The 10,430-nt window shown below is 39.7% G+C and overlaps 1 non-coding gene across 1 annotated transcript; it reads left to right on the top strand.

Annotated features, from left to right (window-relative positions):
- The first annotated feature begins 9,114 nt into the window (after positions 1-9,114).
- On the top strand, positions 9,115-9,221 carry LOC145953615 (small nucleolar RNA R71). Its single transcript, XR_014430898.1, has one exon. It is a non-coding gene; the product is annotated as a small nucleolar RNA R71 (small nucleolar RNA).
- The last annotated feature ends 1,209 nt before the right edge of the window (positions 9,222-10,430 follow it).

Genomic DNA, 10,430 nt, shown 5'->3' with positions numbered 1-10,430 from the left:
CATGAGTCCCATCATCATGAGGAGGAGGAGCACGAGGAAGAACCTCCACGAGCTGTACCCCTTGGGGCGGGGATCATGATTAAAGAGCCCGAGGTTTCAAAGGAACAATTCCATGCTCTTGAGGATCGGCTAAGAGTTATGGAGGGGCATGATTTTGACATCAAAGATGCCGCCGACATGTGCTTGGTGAGGGACATCCAATTCCCTCCCAAATTTAAAGTACCAGATTTCCCAAAATATGTGGGATCGACTTGCCCCAAAAGTCATCTCACCATGTATTGCCGAAAAATGGCTGCATATGCTACCAATGAAAAGCTCTTAATTCATTGCTTTCAAGAGAGCTTAGCTGAAACTGCACTCAATTGGTATATGCAGCTGGATGGAAATCAAGTGTGCACATGGAGGCAGTTGGCCGACGCCTTTCTCAAGCGCTATAAGTATAACATCGACCTAACACCCGATAGGTCCGATCTTCAGGCCTTGAGTAAGAAAAATGATGAATCCTTTAAAGCATACGCCCAACGATGGAGGGAGTTGGCGGCACAAATAGAGCCCCCGCTGTCGGATAAGGAGACGGTGTCCCTATTCATAAACTCGTTGACCGGTCCCTATTATGACAAGATGATAGGGAACACGACAACACTCTTCTCGGACATCATCACCATTGGTGAAAGAGTGGAACAAGGGCTGAAAAGTGGGAAGCTAGCTGGGCTTTCCCAATCATTTGAAGCCAAGAAGACCTACGGGAAGAAGAAGGAGGGAGGAGTCAATGCCGTAAATATTTCTTCATCTTCTTCCACTTCGAAGTCAGGAAAGTCGCAATACAACCCTGTGAAGAAGTTTGATAAACTTCCGACCACATATAGCGACCTCCTGCCGAAGCTAGTGGAAGCACGTCTTCTAGCTTATGTTCCACCAAAGAAAATGGATCCACCCTACCCCGATTGGTACAATCCACAAGATAAATGTCTATACCATTCGGGGGCACCGGGGCACTCAACGGAGAACTGCAGAGTTCTCAAATATAAAGTCCAAGAACTTATCGATGCTGGGTGGGTCACCTTTGATTCAACGGCGCCCGACGTGAGCAAGAACCCTCTGCCAAAGCAGGAATAGAGAGAAGGGCAAGCCACGATAGGGCCCCTCCACATTTTTTTCTTTTTCTAGGGACTCATGATCAGTACCCGAGATCATGAGATCCTTTTTCATGTAAATAAGGGTTTTTTGTACAGTTTTAATACATATCAATAAAGAGGCATTTTTCACACATCATTCTCTCTTTTGTTCTTTTCTCTCTTTCTCTTATTAATATTGATAATTCTAAACCAAAAACAGAACCAATAAAACAATTATGTCTGTGATTGTTCGCTCCGACCGGGATCCGAAAGTTGAGGATGAATGGGTTGAGTTGGACAGTGATGAGGAGACCATCTCTCCGGATCTGCAAAGACTGCTAGAACGAGAAGCTCGCCTACTCCAACCGTATCAAGAGAAATTGGAGACCGTAAATTTGGGGCAGGGCCAAAAAATAAAAGAGGTCAACATTGGGACCCATATCAGTGATGAAATAAGAGCACAATTGATCCAATTGTTAGGGGAATATAAAGACATATTTGCATGGTCGTACCGTGATATGCCCGGTTTGGACACTAACATCGTCGAGCACAAGCTGCCATTGAAAGAAGGGTTTCGACCCGTCAAACAAAAGCTCCGACGAATCAAGCCCGAGTGGTCTTTAAAGATCAAGGAGGAGGTCGAAAAGCAATTAGACGCGGGATTCTTGGTCGTATCTCAGTATCCCGAATGGCTGGCTAACATCGTGCCAGTCATTAAAAAGAATGGAAAGGTTAGAGTTTGTGTTGACTATAGGGATCTGAATCGTGCCAGTCCAAAGGACGATTTTCCCTTACCACACATTGATACACTAGTGGATCATACAGCCACGAACACACTCTACTCCTTTATGGATGGGTACTCTGGGTACAACCAAATCAAGATGAATGTGGAAGACCGCGAGAAAACTTCATTCATTACACCCTGGGGCACTTTTTGCTACAGGGTGATGCCTTTTGGACTCAAAAATGCGGGTGCCACCTACCAACGAGCGATGGTGACGTTATTCCACGACATGATCCACAAAGAAATCGAAGTATACGTGGACGACATGATCGCAAAGTCAAAAGACGAAATGGACCATATCCAATATTTGAGAAAATTATTCAACCGACTTCGCAAGTATCAGCTTAAGCTAAATCCGGCTAAGTGTACTTTCGGAGTTCGGTCGGGTAAGCTTCTCGGGTTCATTGTCAGTGAAAAAGGCATAGAGGTGGATCCCGATAAAGTGAAGGCAATAATGGAAATGCCTCCTCCTAAGACCGAAAAAGAGATAAGAGGATTCCTCGGCAGGGTGAACTATGTCGCAAGGTTCATCGCACAGTTGACCGACACATGTAGACCAATATTCAGGCTGTTGCGCAAGAATCATTCCGAATCTTGGAATGAGGATTGTCAACAAGGTTTCGACAAGATCAAACAGTGCTTGGCCAATCCACCAGTATTGGTGCCGCCTGTCGAGGGAAGACCATTAATCCTCTATTTAACCGTGCTTGATGAGTCCATGGGATGTGTGCTAGGACAACAAGATGAAACGGGAAAGAAAGAACGAGCCATCTACTACCTGAGCAAGAAATTTCTTGACTACGAAACCCGCTACACGCCATTAGAAAAGACATGTTGTGCGTTAGCATGGGCAACACAACGGCTCAGGCAGTATATGATTAGGCATACTACTTGGTTGGTTTCCAAAATGGATCCAATTAAGTACGTGTTCGAAAAACCAATAATCACTGGGAAGATTGCCCGATGGCAAATACAGTTATCAGAATTCGACATCATACATGTCACACAAAAGGCCATCAAGGGTAGTACCCTAGCTGATTACCTAGCACACGGGCCGACCAATGATTACCAATCCCTTCAGGATGATTTCCCCGATGAGGATATAATGAATCTACAACATGAAGAGCCTAAAGACGATGCATGGACCATGTATTTTGATGGAGCCTCCAACATGCTTGGACGAGGGATTGGCACAGTGCTAATCTCTCCACAAGGAAAATACATTCCCATAACGGCAAGACTCAACTTCGATTGTACAAACAACATGGCTGAGTACGAGGCTTGCGCGTTGGGAATCCAAGCAGCCATCAACAATGGTATCCTAAAGCTCAAAGTGTTTGGTGATTCGGTGATGTATGGAAAACCGCAAGTGTACGGTTGTCGTCAAGTAATAAATATCGAATCACAGGGACTACGTGTTTGACCTAGAATTTCTAGTATTTTAATTTGAATTTTAAAACAGATAGAATGTTTGTTTTGAGATCATAAGATCAGATTCGCTGGTAAAAGAGATAGTAATGCAATTAATGAATAAGATAAAACTTTAAGATAAGATAAGGAGATTTCCGGGAATCTAGGGTTCGCACAAAGAGTTCCAACAATATTGAATTATTATTTTCATTAATTAATTCTATTCCATCTTGAAGGTAGTCTTAACCTAATTTAATCCTTGCACCTTCTCAGGCTACGAGGACGTGTTTAATTAAAATTAATCCCTACTCTCGTGGTAATTACGTTCAATTAAACCCGTTAAGATCTTTGTTAATCTATTGCTCCTCGAAAGCTTAAATCTACTCTCGTGATTTAACACTCAAGTCTATTCCTTTAGGTTCCGATAATTAGGTTCTCCTCTCAGTTCATCCCTAATTATCTATGATTATGAAAATTAAGATTAATTGTTTATCATAATTATAATCAAGTTCTCCTCTCAGTTCATCCTTAATTAATGTTATTATGAAAACAATAATATTAAAGTTCATATATAAAATATAAAAGAACAGATCAAGAATTGGAATAAAATTAAGAAACTGAATAATGCATTAATAAAGAGGTTCTCAGAGGCTAAGCCCTGATCCCAGAAAAAGGGAAACTACTCACAGGAGTTCATAGTAGTTCTCCAAGAAAAGAAGAATAAAAGAAAAGCAAACCTTAGAGTCGATGGCACAGGCGCCCAACCTTCTCCAAGTGTCAAAAACTAAATAAAACTGTCTCCGAAACAAAAGTGCTGTTCTAGGCTAACCTCATCTAATTTATAACCTAAAAGGGTAAAAAGGTAAAACTACCAAGATAAAAATTACAAAAATAAAAATAAAACATAAAACTTAAAAAGCTGGGACGCGAAGTGAATCACGGCCGTGACTGAGAATCACGACCGTGATCTTCTCTGGAGCACATCTATGAAGGGTCAGTGGCGTTCACGGGTGTGATTGGGAGTCACGGCCGTGATTTTCTCTGGTGAATCACGGGCGTGATTTAGAATCACGGCCGTGATTTTCCTTGTAGCTCAGCATTTCCTCTTTAATTCTTAAATCTTGATCCTGCTCAGAGAAAACACAACACATACCAAGAAAAGCATAAAATAGGAAAATGATATAAAAGTTTATTAAAAACATGAAAGATATGCATGATTATGCTATGAATTCTTGTGAATTAAAGTGCTAAAATACGAGTAAAATACACAACATCAAATAACCCCAAACTTGAACTTTTGTTTGTCCTCAAACAATAATTAGCACTTTGAAAAAAAAAATTCATCAAGAATTAACTGAGCATTTAAAATCTTCACTCTTAGTCTCACAAGGTCCAATTAGAATCTTAATCTTTCATTACTAGCACCAACTCTTAGTTTCTAAGGGTTTCATGATGTCAAATCTTGTAAAGCTCATTAGTCAAATGAAGATAATTTAACAGAAATAATTTTTCGATGCTTGTGACACAAATGGGGGTAATATTTTTATTTTTGTTTTTGTCTCACCTAAAACATTTCCCCAGTAGCCAATCAGTGTAGAGAGGATGATAATTTCAAGAACATGTAGCCTCAAAGGGGGTTAGCTATTTTACTAAACAATTCCCCAGTAGCTAATTAGTTCCCTTAGTTTTCTAAGGTTAAGAATATTCTCCCTCTAACCTATGACCTCAAAGGGGTGCTAGGTGATATATATATATATTTTTTTTTATTATATATTTTTTTTTTTTATTTACCCCCCAAAAGCTTTTAAGCACGAATTAAAAAGAATTTATCTTCAAGAGACTATTTTTATAATTCTCGATCATTTCAAGCCTTAATACTAAGAGCCAAGTGCTAGCCACAAAACCAGCTAATTTTTCAACCTTTTGTTCTGAGACTTCAAGATTCAATTCATCACATTCAGTGTTTTCAAAGACGAACAATTTCGTTAAAAATATTTACTTTTCAAACACAAATTCAAGCTGGGATTAACTGAATATGTATATATGCATGATATTTTTTTTTTATTTTTTTTATTTTTTTTATTTTTTTTTTTTGCATGAATGAATGAAATGTGTACATCCTCCTAACCCCAAACTTAAAGATTTGCTTGTCCCGAAGCAAAGAGCTAATGAATGCATGATAGATTATTTTGACAAAATTATAAAATGCATGAATATGCAACCAACCCACAACAGAAAGGAATGCTTGTCCCTAAGCATCAGAGTAAAATAAGGAATAAGAAAGATCTCACTGTGGTGGAAAATCATCTGGATACCGTTGAATGTGCCATTTATACATTTGATCAACCATGTAATTATAATGCTGCTGGCGTTCATCCATTTGTTGCAGCCGGTTATCCATTGATTGGATAGCTGCTAGGATAGCAGCATTGTCCACCTCAGGTCCAGGATGTAGAGGGGGTTGTTCAGGAGCTGCTTCCTCCTCTGCAGGAGCCGCTTCCTCAGCTGCTGGAGGTCGGTCCTCTAATGGCTCCAGTGGAAACTGCCAGGTAGCCCGGTTCTTCACGGTGTATGTTGGATTTGGTAACTGGTGGTGCACTCCCGACTGGGTTACTACAAAGTAGTATTTATCATCTTCATCTTTCGCAATGCAGTTCATAGAAGAGCAGGTAGCAAAATTAATAGTACGGCTTCCAGGGAGTGGTTCTAACTGGTCCAGCCAAGCGTGATAGCCAAGGTGTTTGGCTATAGTGGTAATGAGGCCGCCGTTCACAATCGCACCGTGGCTGGTATTGGAAATACTCTGGAACTGTCGTGCCAAATGACTGCCAGAATCAATAGGCTCCTCTCTGTTTTCCATCATAGCCCATAAAAGTAAAAGGTCGCTCAAACGAACCTTTCCTTCAGAATCACCTCGGGCCAAAACAGTAGAGGCAATAAAGCGGTGCATAATACGGATGGCGGGATGGCGGAAAGCAGAGGAATTACATTTTCCAGCGACCCAATTACTTGTACCTGTCAAACTATACCAAAAAGAACCAGGGTTGAAAGAACTTGGGGTTCTCGTGCTCCCTCCAGTGGGAAATCCAAAAATATTATTGAACTGAGCCAGGGTTAATTCGTGTTCTTGGTTAAACATACGGAAAGAAATCAAACCTTCAGAACAATTTGGCCCAGATAATATTTCCGTGTGGAGAGAGCTCAAGAACTCAAGAACTAGTCGAGGATAAACAACATCATTATGCACGGTAGCAAAGGTTGTCCACCCAATGTTAGTTAACATGAAATTGATATCAGCACGTAAACCCAACTTACGAATAAATGGGAAGTCGAGATACCTGGTAGGATGGATAGTGCGGAAGCGTAATACCTCGTTCCGCTCACGCTGTTCATCGTTCCGATAGAACCTCGGAGGAAGGTGCGGAATTTCACTTGCTTCTTCCTCGTAACTGTGGGTATCGGAAGCGGTGGAGGACGAACCAACGGTACGGGTGCGCTTGGGAGCCATGGATGAACGGAAGGAGTGAATGTGGGAGGAAGAGGGAAGAAGAGGAAGAAGAAGTGAGAAGCTAGGGTTTGGGAGAGAAGAAGAGAGAGAATGGGCAGAGTTCGTAAGTTTGAGAGAAGTGAGAATGTAAAAGGAGGGGGAAAAATATATAAGGGAAAGGGGAATTTCAAAAATCACGGGTTGTATCGGTTGAGCCTCAGCAGGGAATCACGGGCGTGATTGGAAATCACGGCCGTGATTCTCTTTGTGAGTTTTCAAAAATTCAAACAGAGGAGATCACGCCCGTGATTTATAATCACGGTCGTGATTCTCTCTGGAGTTTTCCAAAAAATTTTCCAGAGAAGATCACGCCCGTGATTTAGAGTCACGGTCGTGATTCTCTCTGGAACTCTGAAATTTTTTTTTTTTTTTTTTTTGGAATAAAATTAATGAAATGCGTACATCCTCCTAACCCCAATCTGTTGAAGGCTCAAGAAGACTTTCTACTAGAGGATCTTTTTCTTTACACGGGAGACTTGAATCGATCAAGCAAGCATAATTAGGTTGAATCCCCTCAAGATCTATGTGCTTTCCTCCAACTAGAAAATTCTCCAAGGGATCCCTCAAAATAGATCTCATGACTTCTTCCTCCATGTCTTTAGGCAATATATCAACCCTGCAGCAAATATTTTCAAGAGAAGGTTGTCTAACAGATTTAGCAATATTAAATTCCATTGTTTCATCATTAATGGATAAGGACAATTTTCCATGTTTGACATCTACTATCACGCCTGCTGTAGCCAAAAATGGTCTACCTAGTATGATTGGTATTTGTTTGTCCTCTTCCATTTCTAAAACAACAAAATCTCCCGGAATTAAAAATTTACCTATCTTAACTGGAACATCTTCTAAAATTCCTATGGGATATTTTATAGATCTATCTGCTAACTGGATTGACATTGTTGTAGGCTTTAATTCTCCCATATCTAATTTCTTGCAAATTGATAAAGGCATTAAACTGATACTTGCCCCAAGGTCACATAAGGCTTTTTCAAACCTTAGATTTCCAATGAGACAAGGTATAGAGAAACTACCAGGATCCTTAAGTTTTTTGGGCAAATTATGATGGATCAATGTAACAGTCTCTCTATCATCCAATTTCCTTCGGTTAGCTAAAAGATCCTTAAGAAATTTAGCATATGTAGGCATCTGTTGTAGAGCTTCTACAAATGGAATGTTTACATACACTTGTTTGATCATATTTAAAAATTTTTCAAATTGTCTATCAAGTTTAGTCCTTGCTAACCTTTGAGGAAAAGGAATTGGAGGGTGATAAACAGTTTGAGGCTTTGATGAAGATACTTTTTCTTTTTCTAATCTCTCTTTTTCAGGTTTTTCAACCATAGGAGAAGCGTCTTCATCAATCTCAATATTATCATTTTGATTAGACACAGGTCCGTCTAATTTCTTCCCACTCCTTAAAGTAACAGCATTAACATTTTCAGCTGGGTTTGCAACTGTTTTACCTGGGAACTTACCTGGAGAATTGTTTGAACTAGGCATCAACTGTGCAATTTGATTTTCCAGCATCTTGTTGTGGAGAGTAATATTCTCAACCTTGACAGCAAGGTTTTGAATAGAATTTGCCATTGAATCATTGGTCTGTTTTTGATTAGTGACAAAATTCTCCATAAGGTTTTCTAATCTTGAAACACTTTGTTGAATTGAGGGTGTCTGTACTGGATTTCCTTCCCCATTAATGAAGTGATTGGACAGACGGAAATTAGGTTGCTGATTGCTAGTTCCTTGAACTGGGTTATTCTTCCAAGAAAAGTTAGGATGATTCTTCCAACCAGGGTTGTATGTGTTGGAATATGGATTACTCTTCTCTCTTCGAGGAGTGTCATAGAAATTATGAGAAGCTGCCACTTGTTCAGTAGTATCTTCTTTTTCTCCAGTAAAAATTGAGGTACAATCTACTGCAGTGTGCCCTTGTTCCCTACAAAGGTCACATACTTGATTTGTAGCCACTGAATTAACCTTAGCTTTTTCCATCTTGTCTAATCTTTGATTAAGAGTATCAAATTTTGCTAAGAGTAACTCAATATTGTTCACTTCATATCGCCCCGGAGTTCCTTTCCTTGCTGTGACTTCTCTTTCACTGTATTGGCTGTGATTTGAGGCTACATTTTCCAAAAATAATCATGCAGTCATTAATAGGTTTCCCCATGAAAGATCCTCCAGCTGCTGAGTCTAATATCATGGTGCTTTGTTGGTCCAATCCTTCAAAGAAAAATTGGATGGTAAGCCAACGGTTGAAGCCATGTTGTGGGCATGCTTGAAGATATCCCTTGAACCGCTCCCATGCTTCATAAATAGTCTCTCCAGTGCCTTGTTGGAAATTAGTGATTTTCTTCCTCAATTCTTTAGTTTTAGAAGGAGGAAAGAATTTCTCTAGAAAAGCTCTTTCACATAATTCCCAAGTTGCTATCTTTTCTCTAGGCACTGTTCTTAGCCACACCTTTGCCTTATCTCTCAAGGTGAGTGAGAATAAGCGGAGTCGCATTCCATCAGAAACTTCATCATCAAATTGCTGGGTCTCACAGATTTCCAAGAACCCCTCTAAGTGGTCATTAGGATCTTCTGATGGTAGTCCTCCAAAGGTGTTCTGTTTGAGCATATTCACCAGAGAAGCTGGTACAGTAGCTCCAGTTTGCATCTCCCCTCCAGGTATCCCACGAGCTATGGGTGCAGAGTAATCCCGAAGCGGTAAATTATCTCGTTGTGCAGCCATGGCAAATTCTCTAGAAAGGTTTCTTTTCCTTCTCAGGAGAGTTCTTTCAATCTCAGGATCAAGTGGTGTTGGTTTCCCAAGACGTAGAGATCTCTTTTGCATTAACCCTAAAGCACTGCAAAAAAAAAAAGAAGAAAGTGGCCCGTGAAATCTGAATTGGAGAAGTAAACACTAAAAAAAATTATTTATTTATTTAAATTTTTATTTATTTATTTTTTTTTTTAAATTCGAATTAAAATAATTGTAATTTAAATCAAGAGACGTAGTCCCCGGCAACGGCGCCAAAAACTTGATGTATGGAAAACCGCAAGTGTACGGTTGTCGTCAAGTAATAAATATCGAATCACAGGGACTACGTGTTTGACCTAGAATTACTAGTATTTTAATTTGAATTTTAAAACAGATAGAATGTTTGTTTTGAGATGATAAGATCAGATTCGCTGGTAAAAGAGATAGTAATGCAATTAATGAATAAGATAAAACTTTAAGATAAGATAAGGAGATTTCCGGGAATCTAGGGTTCGCACAAAGAGTTCCAACAATATTGAATTATTATTTTCATTAATTAATTCTATTCCATCTTGAAGGTAGTCTTAACCTAATTTAATCCTTGCACCTTCTCAGGCTACGAGGACGTGTTTAATTAAAATTAATCCCTACTCTCGTGGTAATTACGTTCAATTAAACCCGTTAAGATCTTTGTTAATCTATTGCTCCTCGAAAGCTTAAATCTACTCTCGTGATTTAACACTCAAGTCTATTCCTTTAGGTTCCGATAATTAGGTTCTCCTCTCAGTTCATCCCTAATTATCTATGATTATGAAAATTAAGATTAATTGT

This window comes from Cajanus cajan, chromosome 11 (assembly GCF_000230855.2).
Source record: "Cajanus cajan strain Asha chromosome 11, NIPB_CcT2T_4, whole genome shotgun sequence".
Classification (NCBI taxonomy): Eukaryota; Viridiplantae; Streptophyta; class Magnoliopsida; order Fabales; family Fabaceae; genus Cajanus; species Cajanus cajan.
This window is presented reverse-complemented; position numbering and strand designations above follow the sequence as displayed.